Consider the following 20,460-nt stretch of genomic DNA (forward strand, 5'->3'; position numbering starts at 1 on the left):
TAAATACAACAACGTTGTATTTATGTTTGCGGTAGCTTCAGCTTGGAGCCCAATGGGCTCCAAGCTGAAGCTACCGCAAACATAAATACAATGTTTAAAAAGCTGCGGTTTTCTTTACTCCTCCAGCATGGAAAACATAGAAAAAAAACGGTGCTAGTGCTTATTTAAAAAAAGAAATAAGCACTTAACCAGATGCAGCTTTCCTGCCTGCAGTCTCTGGTCTCCAGCCTCCAGCACCAATTAAGCAAAAGACACCCAGTGGTAGCTTTTGTTTATTACAGCTGGCTGGCTTTTGCTTCATTAGTGCCGCAAGGGCAAGCACAGGAGGCATCCATTTCACAAAATGGATGCCTCCTAGTGCTTCAAATTTTTCAGTTTGACCTTCATTTGCTCAATACTTTAGATAGGGACTTTGTTTAAAAAAATGTTTTAGATATATTTTTGATTATGGGCCATCTTTTTAGCCAATAATATTTTAGAGCACACTATTCCTTTAAAGCAGCACCTGCGTTCCCCGCCAAAACTTTGCCTCGGCTCCCTAACCTAAAGCAGCATCTGCCATCCTCCCAGTACCCCCATTGATCTATGCCCCAACCCCAGGCAGCACCCACAAGTCCACTCTCCTCCCAGTACCCCCACTCACCTGTCCCCCAACCCCAGGCTGCACCTGCAAGTCCACCCTTATCCCAGTACCCCCCACTGACCTATTCCCCAACCCCAGGCAGCACCCACAAGTCCGCCCTCCTCTCAGTAACCCCACTGACCTGTGCCCCAAAAACCCAACCTCAGGCATCACCTGCAGGTCTGCCCTCCTACCAGTACTCCCACTGACCTGTGCCCCAACCACAGGCAGCACCTGCAAGTCCACCCTCCTCCCAGTGCCCCCACTGACCTGTGCCTCAATACCCCAACTCCAGGAAACACCCACAAGTCTGCCATGCTCTCAGTAACCCCACTGACCTGCGCCCCAACCCCAAAACCCCAGGTAGCACCCGCAAGTCCACCCTCCTCCCAGTACCCCCACTGACCTGGGCCCCAGCCCCAGGCAGCATCCACAAGTCTGCCTACTCCCAGTGCCCCCACTGTCCTGTGTCCCAACCCCAGACAGCACTTGCACGTCCACCCTCCTTCATGTACCTCCACAGACTTCTGTCCCAACCCCAGGCAGCACCAGCCATAACACCCTCCTCCCAGTTCAATATGAACCTACATAAACACCTCTGGCCTGGCACCACCATGAATTATACCTGCCAGACATCCTCCTGCAACAGGAACACCTGAGAGAAGTGCAGTTGAATCTAAGGCCGTAGCATCTTCCAAGGCTCCTTGTTGCATCACATTCAGCTGCATTTCAACAGGCAACCACACAGTAACAGCAGCTAAGCCTTGTTCCCTCGATGCACATGTGGCATAGTGCACATGTTCTGTAAGTAGCCCGGTGATCAAGAGTGCAGCTACATCCCACCTCACCATCCCCACTGAAATTGAGCCATACCTGCAAATGAAGTGTGATCACATCCAAATTGACAAGCAAGTGCCACAGGGACACCAAAACATCAATAGACCTCAAAGTAACACAATGTACAGTGACCAGAATCTCAAGTAGTGAATGGATAGAGGTGTATGAACTGTCACCAGATACATGAAGAGAAAAATAAGGTCCTATTTAAGCAAACCCTCACATCCCCTGCACAACAATATACTGTTGTCAAGAGTTATAACATGTAGTTGTCAGTCTAGGTGTAGATAGTTCATAATGTTCTCAACAAACCCCAGGTCATTGTGAATCTGTTACACATGTATATTTTGAGATTCTTCAAACAACATAATAGGAAAAAAATGGAGACATTCAATCAAAACAATTCAAAATGTGTGGATTCAGACATACAGTCCAAATAATTCAAAAATCATAAGCTCAACATGTGTTGGCTGTAATAGCCTTCATCAGGGGCAATCCACTTTGGTATACTTGTATCAGGAAAACCTATTATCAAAGTAGAACACAGTAGCATCAATGTTAGAAATTATACAGGAATATTTCAAGTGTACATACATTAATTGTTCATTAGATCTTACATATATTGGGCGGTCATTCACCTGGATTCAAGGACAATATTTCTAGATGTCCAAACGGGACTAGTTTATGGTTCCTAGTGTTGGTGAGGTCATTGACTTTTACTATTCGTTAAACAGGCAAGGGATAAGAACATTTTTGTGTGAGGGCAGAATATCCTTGGTCTCAAAAAGCGTGGATCATTTCACAATTGGAAAGATTAATACGTAGAGAGATTGCACAGAAATGACATGCGTCCACATTGGCTGAGGACTACAAAGCACAAAGGATACCAAGATGACTAAGGATTTATCTTCTCCCAACACTGTGCAAAGAAGTCCCTGAATTTATAAAGAAATGGGAGCACATTGTAAACAAATTTGATCTTGCTGACCACAGAGAAACTGTCAAAATTGATTCAGCGATCAAGGATCTGACTGAACAGTCTTTTTCCTTTAAAACCGGGGATGAAATACAGACTATCCTAGTAGACATAAATAGATCATCAGCCGGTCTGATAGCACAGCGATTGAAGCACTTGTTTTGACATCTGTACAGAGCCTGCTGATGCTGGTTCGAATCCCGGCAGGGCCAAGCCCATCCTTCCGAGGTCGATAAATGAGCACCACACACTGTGGTTAATAAGCAGAGCTTAGATCCCTGAGGGTTTATAGCACTATATAAATGCTAAAATATTATTATCATTAGATTCATACAAAATGGATATCGAACAGAGAAAAATTCATAAATTCAGACCTGATACTCTTGAGTACTCACAAGATATTGTCTACAGCTGGCAAGAATGTTATCAAAACCAAAGACTACAATGGTCCAACAGACCAAACAACAAGATACCAAACTTCAGTGGGAGTGACCCAAGTAGTGAACCACCAAGTGAGAGAAAGATATCCCTCACACCATTGGAACAGACACCAGAAACCCAGTAGCTCCAACCAGACCTACCCAACCAATTCTGCCCGCAGAGACAGTAGACATAGCCGCTAACTCACAGATTTAAACAGGACAATGACCTTTTTTGGAAAGAAGAAAAAAAGAAGAGTGCCAAAGAAAGCTAATGTCCCAAAACAGATAGACAAGGAATTAGACATCAGTATCACTATGGGAACCCTAACCAAGAACCACATGGGAGTACAGCACCTGCACTGCCCTCAAGTGCCTGTTGCACCTTCACAGCCTGTTCCCTGAAAGTTCCTGGGCAGGCTCAGTGACCACCTCATCTGCCATTGTATGAACTTCCACTTCCACCAGATCTCACAGGATGCCTGCACAGCATCACACATAGAAGACTGCCACCTCAAAGCACCCATTAGCAGGGGCAGCACCTCATAGCAGATGACCACATCAGCTGGAATTGCAGCCTCTATCTGGGTGTAGGCATCATTGAAGGTGGGTAGTGCCACAGGAAATGGCCCTGGGACAGGAGATTGTGCTGACTGCTCCACATTGAATTGCACATCCTCCTGTCTCAGGGCCAGGTGTGAAGCCTGCACACCCCACTCACTTCTGCAACCTGATACCATGGGCAGAACCGCAATGGCCTCCTTCTCCTTCTCCTCTTCCATCAACCAAGTTACCTCCAGAAAGGTCTCCATGGCCTGGGGCCCCTTTGTGGCAACGTCACATCACCCTATCACACCACTGTCGAGATGTTTACCACAACCATGTTAACCTAGGACTCACTCTACACAACATCGTTTGAAGTATGCACCCAACCACCTCACCCTCAGAAGAGGTGGACGCAACTGGGCATGGCTGGGGTTCGCACCTGGGTCTGGACGCCTTGTCCCTGAATTTCTGCCCCACATCACTGCTTGCACCCTCTTCACCAGCCTCAGCAACTGTGGAAAAGGGAAGAAAGAACATTGCCATCAATCAGCTGTGCCAATGCTGTGTAGACTACACAATAGTAACAGTAACATGAGTGGGTACCTTCACAAAGAACAAGTCTTTTAGCTTTAGCCGTGTTCGGTCTTGCAGAGGGGCTCCTATGGACTATTTTTGATTGTTTAAGGAACTAAGGTTTAGTCACCCTATGTTTCCTAGGGTCATCCAGATGTGGACCCCAGATGTGGACCCCTTGCTCACTGTGCTCAGAGAAGCACAGCTCCAAATCAACAAGGCTGAAATATGTGTATGGGGTTGTTGGTGGTACTCTTGTTCAGAAGGGAATTTCCATAGTATTTTGATGGAAGGATATTTCCCATCTGTGAAAGGTACAGTGAGCTAAAGTGTGGCTGCGGACTCTCGAGTGGGTACCTTCCCAAAGAACAGATCATTTAGCCGTGTTTTGGACTATTTTTTGATAATATAATTACAATATTGTAGTTTTGCATGTATCTAGAATAGTTAATTAAGGGCTGTTGAAGGTGACTTTTAGTGTTATTCTTGTGTCGTGTGATCCATTTTAGATTTGCATACATTTAGCAACATAATGAAGATTGTGTGAACATAATATGGGAACACATTGTGCAACTTAGCACATTTTGATTTAAAGCGCAGAGCCTGATACAAAGTTGAAAAAAGCCCTTGATTGGGAAGACCCTTATGAGGGGATGTGGTAGTTTTGAATGCACATATTTGAACCAGGACAGCCGACCCAGGCCTTTAAGACTGTGGGATGTTTTAACCCACTCTGCTCTGCCCTCGGCATCACTGTGTGCTGGTGCACCAGAATCGGCAAAATGCCAGCAAAAACCCCATGCGCGCCAAAACCTAAGGAAATTGCGCTCTATGAAGCACAAAAAGATGGCTGCCAAATCTACCTTTCCTGTGTCAGTGGTGGAACAGAGACCTCACTGCTGAAACATGCCACTGGGCTGCCGACCAAGTAAAAATTGAAACTGCATGAAAGGCAGTGCTTTACTGAAAAAAACCCAGAAATTGTTCTTAAATCCCCTTTTCTTAGTTGCTGAAAATACAAAATACCGGTCCAAAATGCCACAAAACATTCAATATCCTTGCTGGGTGTTACCCGTCACCTCCTTTAAGAAATCATTATGAACCTACAATGTCATGGAAAGTGGAATCTGTCATCAAAATATCCACAATAAAAAGTGTGCCTGCCTGTGAAAATCTGTCAAAATATGGGTGCAGTACCAGCGGCTGCCTGTATGACAGCTGTCATTAGTTTGCATCAGAAGTTTAAACTTGTGCAATTGAAATCAAATGTCTGGAAATTAAGTGACCTGTAATTGGAACCTAGGTTGTAACTATTTAATTTCCATGGTTTAGAAGCTGGAATAATAGTTCTAGCTGCATGTGTGAAAATTTTTGTTTTAAACCAAGAAAAATGTAAGAAAAGGACATTGAATTTAAGCTGACTCAAAGCCACCCAACCAGATCCACAGCCTCCCCCCAACAAAAGGCATCTCTCTCCTGCTTCCCACCAAGGACAGGAAGTCATACCTTTGTGAGAATTAAATCAGGGGAGGGGTTCTTGGGCTGCACCAGGAAGAGACAATGGACCTTCCTTGGCTGAAAAGATATGCAGATTGTGAAGTGTCAAGAGTGGCCTCTCCCAGAAGGAAGGGGTTGGATTGCTTCAGACCTGCCAGCAGGAAAAGGAGGCGGGGACAGACAGTCACTTGTGGATTCACAAGCACAGAAAGCATATTTTTGAAAAAGACTGATAAATGACTGTGCAAATTTGTAAAAATGTTGGAACTAATAGCATTGTTAATGTGATTTTTGGGTGCACATTTTAAAAGTTGCCAGAACTCTATGCGATGTTCTGAGAAGGCACAGTGTAAATTCTGGTTTTGCAGCAAATGTATTTATGTCAGAAGCATGAAACGTCACACACTTATGCCCATAGACAATGCGCACATATGTACCAATTTTTGGACAAATTAGATATTGTGTCCCAGACCAAAAGTGTGAAAGTCTGTCAAATCCAGATCCAAGATCCCATAGCAACAGGGCTTGGAAGAGGGTTTGCTCCACAAAATTTGTGATCTATGTATAATGGTGACACACAGTTTTTTCCTCCAATCAAGGGGGAGAGAGGATTCCAGCCAATAACCTACCTAGGGGGTGCATTTAGGATAATTCAGCATACACGCCCCTTTATTAAATGCATAAATAGAGACAGCTGAGGGCGTACAGACGCACAGATTCATCCACCAACCGATTTCTGGTGGAGCACCCTGCCTGAGGACTTGACATCTCCCTTGCTCCAGACTCCAGACATTCTCAGCTTGGCCTTTAAAATTTCAGAAACCAGAATTTACCCCAGACCTCTAAGGGGGACCAAAGGACAGCCTGGCTGTGCTGTAACTGCCTTCCTAGTTAGAATCATTGACAGAATCCAAAGAGCCATCCCAGTAGAGCCGTGCTGTGACCAGATAGCTGTGAAGCAGAGCCATTGCAGATCCAGTCCAGTCCTACGTAGATAAATATTTTAACTTTGCAAACCAGCCTACTTCCTGGTTCAAGGTGACCGGGGGGGGTTAAAAGAGAGGGGCATGATATAAGTGGTACATCGTTTAGAATAAAAGAAATTTTAAACACAAATAAATAAATAAGTGTTTCAGTTGTGCATCCAACGCTAGGCATTGACTTAGGTGAAGTGCCGGATTGAAATCACTTACAAGATGAGGTAGCAATAGTTTGAGATGAATGGAGATGAAGCAGATACTCCAACATCAATAATCACAGCATGATCTCAAAGCAAGTCATAAAAAACATGAATTACATAGTGAAAACTCATCACTGCTGACGTTATCGTACATGGCAAACTTAAAAAATCTAGTGGCAAATGTGATACGCTTAAGGGGCATATCTAGGTATATGTTCCATACTAGTCAGGTGGGACTACTATGTCCACCCTTCAAACAGGTTACTATGCACGTCACTAAATACACGACATTCCATTGGTTACACAAACTATAGGGCCCTTAATTATGCGGCCTCCTACACTGGTTGGCACTCTTACACCTGTCAGTACTTTTCCACCCGCGTTAGCAGCATGCAGGCTGGACTTCCAGGTGCTGGTGTGCTGGTCATTACCATAGCTTCCCACCAATTAGCATTTCATCTATCATCACCTCAGTGGTCTGCATGTCAATTAAGGCTTTGAACTTGGCCTTGGAAATGTTCCTTGCCCGAGAGAATTCAGGGGAGTAGAGGCACGCTTTGCCTCGCTGCATAGGTGAGGTTCACCATGTTTGTCCAGCTCCATCCCGCCACATGACTGAAGACCACAAAATTGAGCTCTGGTGCATTTAAAATACTACTATTTAATGACTCTCTGATGTCTTCCTTGTTTTAGTCCATGTCTTTTGAATAGGAGTTTATTCTTTCACACAATTGTAACTAATGTGTGGTCACCCCTGTCCGATAAGACCTTGGCTTCTGGGGATGATCCAGCCTCGCCTTTCTGAGATTCACTTCTGTAATTCAATTGTTTTTCAAATGCGACTCACTGGAACAGGCCTTGCATTTCTGGTCCAGCTCTGCTATAATACGTAGTGGAATTAATTCTTTATTTACTCCTAAATATATATTGGCACATGGCGCTATCTATTCACTACATAGCTAGCCTCAAGAACACTTTGTCTGCTTTTGTTTCTTTTGCATCTTTACATGTGTAAAATAACATGATATCTTCATTGTTTCTGTAACATAAGCCTCTTCATTTCAAGCCCGAAATGTTGCTTATCTTTGATACTTTCTTGATGCCTTATAGACTTTCTTCACTTTCTTGTCCCTGCATTTCTCATAGGTGCATCAGTTTTACTTCGTGTGACGTCACCAATCTGCTCTCTCGTTCATTTTTCCTGTTTCTTATGGGATTTCATTCAAATGACCATCATACTGTTGTGTATGCAAGTATGGCTTTCTTAACGGGAACCTTGCCTCCAAGATTCTCCTCGGTATCAGTATTTCCACTGGTCCTGCACGTTTTTCACACTCTGACTCTCAACATATAGGCAATATTGGTGAGATGCTTGAGGTGGAGGTACTTAGCTCTTTCTCTATATGCCCCACTCTGGGCGATTCATCGACCATTCTCCCAGCATTCTTCACATCCAAACATACCTTCTGAAGAAATGGTCATTTGGGACCCATATCTTTATGACTCTTTAAGGAATCCAGCCAATTTCACATGCTCATCCATGTTCCAAGTCCCATTTCCCCACATACTTCTTATGGTTCTTCGGATAGAGGAACTTCATTCCTTTGGGTGCACGGATGCTGGCTTTCACAAAATCTCTGTTTCCTTCATCTGTCACATCTTTAGTGTTCCATCCGATTCAACATCAATCATGATCTTCATCTCTATGGCTTTCTTTGTAGTCTTCTTGCATTGTGGCATTATTATCCTAATCACAAGGAATCCAAGCAATATCAACACTATCAGGGCTCCAAGGAATTTGAACATACCTGCCATCCATTGTGGAACCCAAGAGAAGGGCGATCCAAACCACCTATCATCAGCAATATCTTCCACTTCGTCTATCATCTGGACGTGTAGCTCCGTCAGCATCTCTATGGCCTCTGTCAAGGTTTCATTCTTGTCATCATGAGAAGGTATGAATGTGCAGCATGATTCTCTAATTTTTTTACAAACACCTCCATCCATAGCTGTGATCATGTCCAGGACATACCTATTCTGGAGAGTCATCAGTCTTATGGCTCTCATCTCTTCTTTAATAGCATTGAATCCCTTTATGTTTGTATTGATCGTCTGTAGCAATTCCCATCTGGTCATTTGTAACCATTTCGTATTGGCTCCAACCTGGATTCTTGGCATGAAGATTATCGTAAATATGGAGACGTCTGTCTGAACAATCTGTGTTCATACGGAATAGAGTCAAAAGCTTCTATCGATTTGGCTGAGAAATGATTCTTCCTTTTTATTCAATTTATCAGCTCCACAGATCTCTTCTTCCTCATGTGAGCATCTGGTTTCGGGAAATCACCAACGCTGGAACATGAACACTCACTATGGTGCATATTCCTCCCCAATCTTCAGGTAGCCTCATATATGCCTTAGCTCCACAGGCCAGATAGTGATCCATAATCACTGCCGTTCTAAGATTCATCTTTGGTGCATCAAAAAATCGACTGCAGTTCTTATTTTCTCTGACTTTTCTTATGCCATTGTTCCTGAAGTACAACTTTGAACTTTCCAGAGGCACTATGTACAGGGGTCCTCTTTTGACTTCGACCCAGGTCAATAGTTTAGCAAGTTTCTTCCATAGGGGCTTGCAGGCTACTTGTGCATTCCAGACAGTTGATTCAGGTCGGTCATATATCATCCAGGCTGTGCAGATGACCACTCCTTCTTCCCATCCATCTGGTGATAGCACTGATCCCCAAATCTGCATCTGTCATCTGTATATCCATTGTCAAATATCTTCTTTAGATTTTCCTTGAGTCTCAAGTATTTTGTTTACTTCCCACCTAATTTCAGCTTCTTTTTCTCCAGGCTTTCCATATCTGATCACATGATTCTTGGTATGCTTTTTGTCTCATGTCTTGGAGTATTGTACATAATCGTCTTCATCTGGATCTGTCCATTCCGTTGCCCGCTTCAGATAGGCATCTGAACCAATGATCTGGCCTCTTGTAGGCAAAGTGCTTTGTGAGAAAGACAGTCTGCTGATTGGGACATCTATTTCAATAGCTATGAAGATCTTATATTTCCCCATGCTGTAATGCAGGAGTGCACATACAAAGCAATCCTTCTTTGATGTTCTTCTTCCTTCTTCCTACTTACTTCATATGTTTGTACCAAATGTTGTTCCCCAAGTGTGCTATACTGTCCAGATAGTCACTTAATTCATAATTATTCTCCCTAATATGTCTTTTTGGTCTCCTTCTTACTGAACTAATCATGGAGCCATGTGTCAGTGAGCCGAGTGTGTTTGTGTGTGTTACATGAGTAGGAGAAAGTTCAAGAAGTTTCAGTCTCTCAACATATTCTTTAGGCATAAAAATGTCTCGCAAAATCTCCATGTGTGACCTCTTTTCAGAAACTACACGTGGGTCAGTTATCACAGAACCGGGTGCCTTTGTGTGAATTCCTAAAGCAGGAAAAATCACATAGGGTCTTGGCTGCCTCGTAGTTGCCACATGTGTATCCTCCTTATTTTGTATGGGCGGATACACAGGAATGTTTACTTTTCTCATAAAGATGTCCATACTGTAAGTGAAAGCAATATCACTATGAACAAAATACATCTGTAAATGGCACATAAAAAAGACAACTTAAAGCAACAGCCTTTAATATATCGTGGACGTCTGTCGTGATATTCCATGGTGAAGTTGCTACTTATGCTGCCCATGTCTATTTTTTAAGAGAAGAAACATATTTTTTAATGGGGCAACACTATGCACTTTTCTGGAATCTGCGAAGTCAGCATACAGATTCTATAACAATGTACTCAAAATCTCAACAGGTGACACAACTTGACATTCGATCGGGTAACATGAAGATCTTCTTTCAGCATAAACCAAAAGTTTCTTTCTTGGAAAAACCTTTCTTAATCCTCTTCCTTACAAGTTTCACTCTGTCCTTAATGTTCTCTCGGAGTACCCATTCACTTCATTAATAATATCTTTCAATAGTTCATTGAGTACTGCATAATTTCTCAGATCCCTTAGGAATGTGTGAACATCTGTCTGTCTTCCAAAGAGATGTGGGCATTCCTCCATTAGATAAAGAAACACTTTTGTAGCCCACATGTGGGCATTATCCGTTGACAGGGGCATTCTTTTTCTTTGCTTTGAACTCAGGAAGTTGAAGGATCTGCTCAATTATAGCGATGAGCAGCCTTCTCACGATTGGGCTGTTTTTTGGGCCTTGCAGAAATAATTGAACATCAGTAGTTCTACCCACCAGTGCAGGGTAAGTGCGTAAAATAAAGATTGCAAGAATGATCCGGAAAGCGGTATCATTAGGTACCACCATAGGCACTCCAGAAATGGATTGTTAGTCAACCAGGAACAGGGGACCTTTTCCCTTTTCCCGATGGTGAACAAGAACTCATATCCTTTTCTCAATCAAGGCTTCAATGTGCCTCCGTCCAAAGTCAACACATTTCTGAGGCTCAAGAACAATTATTTTCCTTGACCCCGTTTTTGTAACTTAAAGGGGTATCTCAAAACAAGCCACAGTCCAAAATTGTTTGCTTTTCACTTAGCAGTAGCTTCTGCGTCCTTCTTCCTTGTCATAAACCTAGTCTGCACATGCTTTGGTTCCTCCCTGATGCTCTCTTTGGTTGGGGGTGAGGGTGATACCTTGTCATGCATAGACCGCTGTGAGATGGGTCACGTGTCCTTAGCTCAGCAAAAACAACAAGGAGACACAACCGAATAAACCTTGGGCTACGCGAGCACAGAGCGCGGCTCACCGCAGTGAATGGAGGTTACCATGGAAGCTACGTGATTCGTTGCTATGGGGAAGCAACTTTCGTGTGGGATCACGGCATTAGTCATGTGATCTTGGCTATTTAGCCACGCCTCCACTTTGGTCTAGTGCTTCTGATCGAGCATTTTTTGGCGCTCGGTTTTTGGCCTTTTTCTTGTTCTGACTACGTTAATACTTTGACCCGGCTTTTGGACTTGACTTGCTTTTGGATTACCCTTGTCTGCTTAGTTGCAATCTGTCTTCCTGGTTATAAACTCTTGCTCTTGTCCCTCGATTACGTCTGGTATTTCTCCTTTTGTTCCCGTTACTGCCCGCTTGGTTTTCGACCCAGATTGAACTTGGATAACTCTTTTGGTTTACCATTCTATCTGTTTAAGTGCACATTCAAGACAGTGTTCACCTCTCCGCGTGACAGCCTCTGCAGCACCGTGGGACAGCCTCCGCTGCACCATGAGACAGCAACCGCTGCACCCTGGGACAGCCGCCGCTGCACCGTGGGACAGCCACCACTGCACCGTGGGACAGCCTCCACTGCATCGAGGGAGATCCTCCATTATAACGCCGGAATCAGCACAACTCCGCTTTATCACAGAGAACCAAAAGCAGCATCTGTCTCTAAACAGTAGAACAGTTACTTTTGAATACAATCCTTCCTGGTGGACCCTCCAGCTGAATAAGGGCATCCTGCATTTCCGTGCCTAAATTAGGGAATATTTGTAACGCTCACCTGACTCCCACGGAGGCGCTGGCCTGGTTCGCGCTGCTGTGACCTCTTCCTAAGGTGATGCGCAGGGTTCGGAAGACGGACTGGACCGGGCCCCCAAATCTGGCTTGTCTGGCTCGCAGAAGTATCCTTCTTAGGGTTTGGAAGGACGAGCTCTCCATCCTGCTTCTGATGCAGGGGCGCGTTGGTATACAGTTACTTCACTGGATTTTCGGATTGGTGAGAACCAAACTTGCTTGGCTTCCAGGTAAGTTTTTTGATAAGAGGTTCCCCTTGTGTTCATGCATTAATGTACTAATGCTAGTGTCTTTTTCCCCATAGGGGCCGGGGTACGGAAGGCCGGGTAACAGGCACCGACCCGAGATGAGAGGTGAAATCCTTGTAGAAATCAGGTAAGTCTTTAATGAGCGTTTTTTGGTAATGTCTTTTCATTCGCTCATTAACGCTGATGTCTCTTTTTCCCCTTAGGGGCCGAGGTCCGGAAATGCCAGGATTCGGCGCGGACCCGAAATGGAGAGGGAATGAATCAACAGGTAAGTCTTAACATGGAGATTTAGCTTTCCTTATTCCCTTCTCTCTCTCACCTTTTGTTCTGGTCTTTTTCTCCCTAGGCGCTGGGGCGTGACTGCGAATCCGGATGATCGCTGCTGAACACAGAGGCGCCCTGTAAAGGTGAGTGGAATGAGGCGCTGCAGCGATCGACGCGATGAGCTTTTAAATAAAAGTTTTCCTTTTCAGGATTGTCGGCGAGATGTCTCCGGGATGCGGTTTTAGCAGGTAAGGACTTTTCCTTCTTCTGTTCTCTTCTTCTCTTCCTTTGCAGGTGATCCAGGATGCTGGCAGGGGTGGCAGAAGTCAGGATGCAGGAGCAGACACGGTGAGCATCGAGCTGCTAGATGCAGAACAATGCAAAGCACGTGTAGCTGTTCGGGTGGGGTTTAAATAGCCTTGGAAGAAGTTCCAGGTATGTATCCTTCCTCCAATCATTTATGTATCCTTCCCCGACCACGCCCGGATGGTAAATTAGTCCCACAGGTAAAGTAGTTCCTTTCAGGCCTCAAGGAGGCCGGGATCCTGCAGCATGGTCTGCATCAGGTAAGTGCACCCAAGCACTCCCATAATGAGCCTGGCGCCTATGGCGCCAGGACTGATGTCTTTTATGAGCCTGGCGCCATAGGCGCCAGGACACTGTCCAAAGGGCCCCTATATGGGGTTGCTGGGTCCTTCCTTGGGGACTGGATGCCCGCTTTCGGGGACGCAGGGCTTGAACCGGCTCCCCGGGAGCGGGCATCATGACAATATTCCGGGTAAGCAGGATTTTTCTTTTCTTGTTATATATAGTTTTTTGTTCACCTGATTTCAGGGAAATTGGATGACAGTGTACAACTTTCTTTCAGAACATCTGTTGGATACCGCCCTAAAACCAGTTGTGTTAGTCATTCCAAGTCTATTATTATTATTCAGGTTAGTGGGATTAACATTTGTGAACTGTTTTCTGAAATCTTAATCAGAGCTGTTCTAATCACATACACTCTTATTTTCTACAGCCACAAGGTCTCGGTGGGAATCCAATCTTTCAATGAATAGATTGCTTTGTATGTTTAATTCTACATTCAAAGTGATACATTAGTGGGATGAGTTCTTCTTCTAAACTAAGGGGTCAAGTCTGAGAAGAAGAATTCTGACATACGGGCTCTCCAGTGTAGCTCTTTACATCGCCAAGACAAATCTAAGCACATCTGCACTGAACTTTGACTGCAGACGGTGTAACATCTTCCACAATGAAAGGACCATTAAAATGAGGTTTCATGCCACTTTCGAGTGAAATTACAAATCAGAACTGTGCCTCAGGAAACAGTTTAGGAAGATTCAATTGGCCAGCTTCTGTTGCTGTAGCATCTCCTTCTGTGTTCTGCGTTGCCCTACACCCCTGTTTCTTTAGCTGATCTGAAGTGACAGAAATACTTGAAGTCATACAGGTAAGATAATCACCTAACTCCTTTCCTAACAATTCTGCAGTTGGCTGGGCATAACTTCTAGCTCGAGATGGAGTCATGAGTGGTGTCCTCATTCACCTCCCTGTCACTATCTCGTGCAATGTCAGATGGTGGTCCGACCCTGGCTGTTTTCTCAGCCCATACAATGCCAGTGGTAGACAATGGAATCATACTTTTTTCAAGGTCAATTTCAATTGGGCTAGTCTCTCTTTAAGCAAGACATTGAGTCTCTCACGGCTACCGTTCGCTTGCAGGTGATATGCCAATGAAAACATGTGATTTACGCTAAGCAACAAGCTTATTTGTTCAAAGACTTATGAGGGACATTATCTGATCTCAATACTTCACATATTCCCCATCTAGGAAAAAATTATTGTACTAGAAATTTGGCTGCACAGGTGATATCTGGGTGAGTACACAGTCCAGCTTCGATCCACCTTCAAAAGGGACATACTACTACAATCATATATCTGTATCCATTACAGACTTGCAGAATGTCGACAGTTGATATGTAAATGCCGAAAGGAACCATTAGGTCTCAGAGTGACTCCTCTGATTGTGTGCAATGTGTGTCCAGCAGTGAACCTTTGACAAATGTTGCAATTTACTATATAAAATGCAAAGTGTTCTGCTATGTATGGAACAAACCAACCCTCTGCTATTGTTGTGGTGGGGCTCTCTCTAGATACGTGTGCTGGGTAGTGTAGATGTTCCAATGACACCCTTAATAACGCTACAGGCATCACCAGCTCAGGTTTAAAGAACACTCTCTCCGTTTCCACAAGTTTTTTTTCGTCTTGGGGCTCTTCACCTTGGATTTCCCTCAACTGAGTTTTTGACAGACTGTTATAACCATTTGGCATACTCATCATCACCACCATGCCTTCATTCACATCAGGTGCATAAAAGGTCATAATTACTTCTGTACATGCAACGTGTTTAGCTTCCTCATCTGCTTTTTGATTCCCTCATGAGATAAAATCTGCCCTTTTATTGTGAGCTGTGCATTTTACGACTGCAATGGCTACTGGGAGTTGAAGAGCTCTAGTGAGTCTGTCCGATAAGGCTGCGTGTTGCACCGTGTACCGTCTGCTCAGAGGTAGCCCCTCCTTTTCCAACATGAAAATCCTGGGTGCAGTGTTAATGTCACATAGGCGAAGTCACTATACACTGTTATTTTCTGCTCTGCGTGATTCTCAATCACGACAATCAGCGCTACCAATTCTGCAGCTTGTGCTGAAAAATGAGAAGTTAATTATGCACTTATCATTACCTGCAAATCTCCATCAGCCTTGTGCTTTACAACTGTGGCACCTGTATATCTTTGTCCATCATTTTGATAAATTCTAGACAAACCGTCAATAAAGAGAATCTCCCCTGCTGCCAATGCATTTTCTTTTAACCTTGGGAGCTTGTCATAGAACTCTTCATAGTTTGAACTATCGTGGGAATTCTCACCTTCTGCCAGTGGTTTTGCTACAAACATGGCAGGATTCACTATTCTGCATCAAACTATCTTAATCCCTGGGTTCGATATGACTACTTCATAGGCAGAAGCCCTATGAGATGTCAATGTACCTTTAGATTTTTCCAGAATGGCAAATAATTCATGCTCAACAAATAACGTCATAGTACATCGCATCACTATGCTGGCAGCCTTCTCAATGGCGAAGGCGGCGGCTGCCAAAGATTGTTCACACAGGAAGTGACCCCTCAGTACCAGATCTAGGATCCCACTGTAGTATGCAAGAGGTTTGTACCCCAATGTGGTTCTCTGCGTGAGTACAGATGTCATAACAGTACCAATATCATCTTTTGAGGAACCTTTCTTTTAATGGCTCCTACCCAATAGGTGATAGTTATTTCAAATAACACTATATCATCGGATATATTATCTCTGAACATCTCCTCATTAGTGATATCAGTCAATCTACAAACCTCTCCAATGGCAATCACTGTGCTCCATCATCTGTCATCATGGTCCTTCCCATCAAGCAAAGCCATTTCTCCTCGTACTATGGCTGCTTGTAGTTGTAAAGGAAATATTTGCCCTTTCTCTTTTTCCATAGGTATCTTTGGTCTAAATAGAAATTAATCAGGTATTCTCATAGTTCTACCCACTAAACCTGGTAGCCATGTCAACAGAATATATACGCTATAATGAAAAAACCTCTGGTTCTAATGGCACTCCTCGTATGACTTGCCTCCTACGTTAATGTTAACCCTTGGTTCCTCTTGAGGATTAGGCATTACTGATAGTATAGTACACATCAAGTCTCCCATTGAGCTGTCCTATTGCAGGTACGGTCTCATTCCTGTGCCTGTGAAAGGATTCCCTCAATCGACAGTGACACCTCCTATCCTAGGAGTCATTAACTCCCCTGTGCTTGTGCTTTGCTGTATTTGCAAAGGTGATTGCTGTGACTGCCCTTGTGGTGGATTCCCTTGTGATTGCTGTGTCTGAAAATGTTGCTGTGCTCTTGGCACTTGTGACTGCTGTGCTTTCTGGTTTTGAGTAAACCCATCTCCATTCTGCTGCGAATAGGCAGGTGGATTCGACATCCCACCCTATCCAAAATTGGTTACCCTGCACAAATCCTTAACTTCCATACATACGCGCAACATGCCCTGTCATTCCACATGTCCAACATACAGGAGGTCTCCTATTCTGTCCTCCATGCATGCCTTGATTATCATTGTGCATATTTTGAAACCCACTTTGATTATTTTGGAAGTTTCTTTGATTAGTCTGGAAACCACATCCTCGAAAACCTCCCCTGCCCCATGGTGGGAACTCATTATTACCTTGGTCAAACTGTCTTTGATTATTCCCTTGAGGTATTTTTGTTGATTGCTGTGAACTGGGCCCATCTCCACTAGTCAAAATTGCCCCTTCAAAGGCGTATTTAGAAAACAAATTCTGCAGCAATTTTGCCTCTTCGCCTTTACTAGTGTCATCTTTCTTTCGATTCTTTACTTGCACAACCCTGCAATATTGAGCGATGGTCAGATGAATTTCTGACCATGGCTTTGCTTCCATACCCACTAACCTCTTGAGCTGCTTTCGTACTGGGTCTGGAAGCCCTTGACACAATATATGATAGAACACAGGCATAGATTTCCCCCAAGCCTCATGTGTCTCCAAAGCCCATTGCTCTTGGAAATTTTGAATATAAACAAGTGGATCATCCCCTTCTTGCATTTTCTTTGTCATATAGCTCTCATGTCCGACGTATCCAGATATAGCACTCTAAGCGCTTTCCATGCGCCCGCTCTGCAATTATTGAATGGTGCTCCATCATGAGCAGTGTTAACCGTGGTAACACCTGAATATGCTGCTCTTGACCAAACATCATCAGCTCTTTCCCCAAGAATGGCAATCAGGAGACCTTTAATGTCCCCTAAAGCTAATGTATTTCCTCCTGTCATTTTCTCTAGTTCATGTATCCATTTCCCAGCTCCAGAAATTAAACTAGGGAGTTTGCACCTTAAATTATCCTTATCCATTTGCGGTCATGGTATATCATGTGGTCTCGCTCCTCCCTTTTCCTACCTGCAAGGCTAAAAACCTCGGGGTCATCTTCGACTCCACACTCTCCTTCTCTCCTCATATATCTGACGTCTCTAAGAAGTCACACTACCAGCTGCACCTCCTCAGAGGTATTCTTCCCTTCCTCTCCTTCCCCCAGAAGCTCACTGTCTCCCGAGCCCTGGTTCTCTCAAGGCTGGACTACTGTAACAGCCTCTATCTTAATCTGCCTGCCTCCACTCTCCGCCCTCTGCAACTTATCCAGAACAGAACTGCGAGACTTGTCCTTGGCCTCAAGCCCAGGGACCGTATCTCTCCAGGACTGAAATCTCTTCACTGGCTCCCAGTGGCTGCAAGGATTAAGTTCAAAACCCTCTGCATTGTCCACAAGGCCTTCTGGGGCCTGGGGCCTAAATACCTTCAACTCTCTCTTCCTAAATATCTTCCTTCACTAGCCCTTCGCTCATCCGTCTCCAACTCCCTCATGGTCAGCCGCTTCTCGAAGCAACGAGCTGGGGGCAGATATCTCTCCGCAGCAGGGGCCTCCCTCTGGAACAGCCTTCCTGCCTCCCTGAAACTTGAGGAGAACCATCTCCGGTTCCGGAAGCACCTCAAAACCTTCCTCTTCGCTTCTGCCTTCTCTCTCCCTCTCCCCTGCTAAACCTGCTTAACTCCCCACTGAATTCTGCACTATACCTGCATCTGGGCCACTCTCAGCGACCTCGGTCCAGGGCCCAGCCACTCTCCACTTGCACTGCCTCCCTGGCTCCCCCTGCACTGCGGGACTGTCACTGTATCCCTACAGCCCCCTTCCCAGCTCTGCACTTACCTCGCACTTGCCACCAGCTGGCCCTTTTTATTTATTATTTATTATTTTATTATTTATTTACGCTACTTACCTTGTACTGCACTTTCCCCCCCACCTCCTCCCCCTGCACTTTCTCCTTTTCCCCTTCCTCTGCACTTGCACGATCTGAATGACACCTGGCCTAGTAGGATCGTTTGTCAGTCTTCCCCTTGTTTCCCTCCCTCCCTGCCTCGTCGCGCCTTGAAACACTTGTGTATAGGCGCGTTACAAATACCTTATCATATCATATCATATCAAAGGAAACTGTGAAACCCCATACTTTCATTCGTCACTCATTTTTTGCCTATCCATAGTCAGGACAATAGTTCCACACCGCCTTCTACCTGGTAGTGATCTTAGCCTGCTCACATAGGGTGGCGAGTCCTCCCTCTGAACATGGGATCTCTCTTTAGATCAATTCAGCCGCATCACAGAGTGTGATGTCCGAGATATGGGGAGGTCTAAATCCGACCATCTTACTTCTTTTTCTATTGTTAAACACCCTTAAAGTCCACATGTATTGCTTTCTTCCCGATAAGCTGGTTCTCTATCTTCGTCTGACATTTCTTGTCCCCAGCGTGTCTGACCTCTTTCTTCGTCATTTATATTCAGCTCCTTTGGTTCAAAACTACATGAGGCTCCTTCCTTTTTGTACAGCTTCGTACTCCCAAGTCGATCATTTTTACCCTACCGCTGCAATGCTTTCTGGGACTGCATATCATGGTAGACTTTATTGATTGCATCTCCAATATTTCTGGTGTCAAACTTGTCTTCCTGGTTCACTCTGGATGAACCTGCTTTCGGCTCATGTTGTGGGAAGAACTCCTCTAAATCCTGCCATGACACTACTGGATTAGGATTCACTACCTCCTTCTCCATGCGATCAAAGTCGCGTGCTCTTTGCATCTCTTTCGTTCAATTTCTTTGTCAAATTCATTTTGTTTCCTTGCTTCTTCCCTTTCCCTGCCTTCTTCTTTTCTTTTCATTTCACTTCTCTCATTAGCCCTTTGTATTTCTTCATCTCTGCGCCGTTGTATTCTTTTATCCCTTAAATTGTATTATTCTTCCCTTCTTTTTCATTGTTTCCTCTCTTGTTCTTCAATCACCCTCTGTCTGTTATCGTACTTTCTCTGCTTTTCTGCTCTTTCCTGTTTTCTCATTTGCTCCTCTTGATACAACTCTTCTTTTTTCTCTTTCCTTATCTTTTTTGTCCTGATCATCTTGATCTTCCCTTTGCCTCAAGTCCTCAATGTTCTTACCATCAAGCTTGAGTAAAATCTGACCACCCATCCATTTGTGTTGCAGATGCGCTAACTCATCAGTTTTATCATTTTCTCCTCTCCATATCTTTATTTCTCGTCTCATATCTAGAGATGTACCTGGTCGATCACTTTTCTCTTTATCACATCTCTCTTTGTCCCTTGGGACCTTAGAGATTACATCTTTCTCAATATTTTTCCCGGGCCCTCGTCACTGCTTTGCGCAGGTGATTCATATGCCGGTTGCTATACCCTGTTGCTGCCTTGAGCTCCCTTAATGGGTACAGCCCTCCATCTTTCTTACTATCGCTGTCTGCTTCAGGCGCAGTGGATGGAGCAGAAGGCTCTTCGCGCCCCTCTGTGCATAGATTAAGTATCCAATCTACAGCAGGTGTGTCTTCTCTCTCCTCCTAGTACATTTTCCAGCGCTCTTAGCTCTCTAGTCGCTTGTCTAGCTTTTTCCCAGTATATGCAGCAGTCAAGTATGTCATCATGTGCTGCAGGACTGCTTTTGATAGCGATCCTCATTGTGGCCACGGCATAAACATTTTATCCGCGGTTCCTTTAACCCATTCCGCACTATACTGTCTGAGCTTGGGTGCATGCTTAGGCAACTGATTGCAAAGGTGTATAAGCAGAGTAAATATCCTCCAT

Source organism: Ambystoma mexicanum, chromosome 6q, assembly GCF_040938575.1.
Source record: "Ambystoma mexicanum isolate Mex_15411 chromosome 6q, UKY_AmexF1_1, whole genome shotgun sequence".
Taxonomy (NCBI): domain Eukaryota; kingdom Metazoa; phylum Chordata; class Amphibia; order Caudata; family Ambystomatidae; genus Ambystoma; species Ambystoma mexicanum.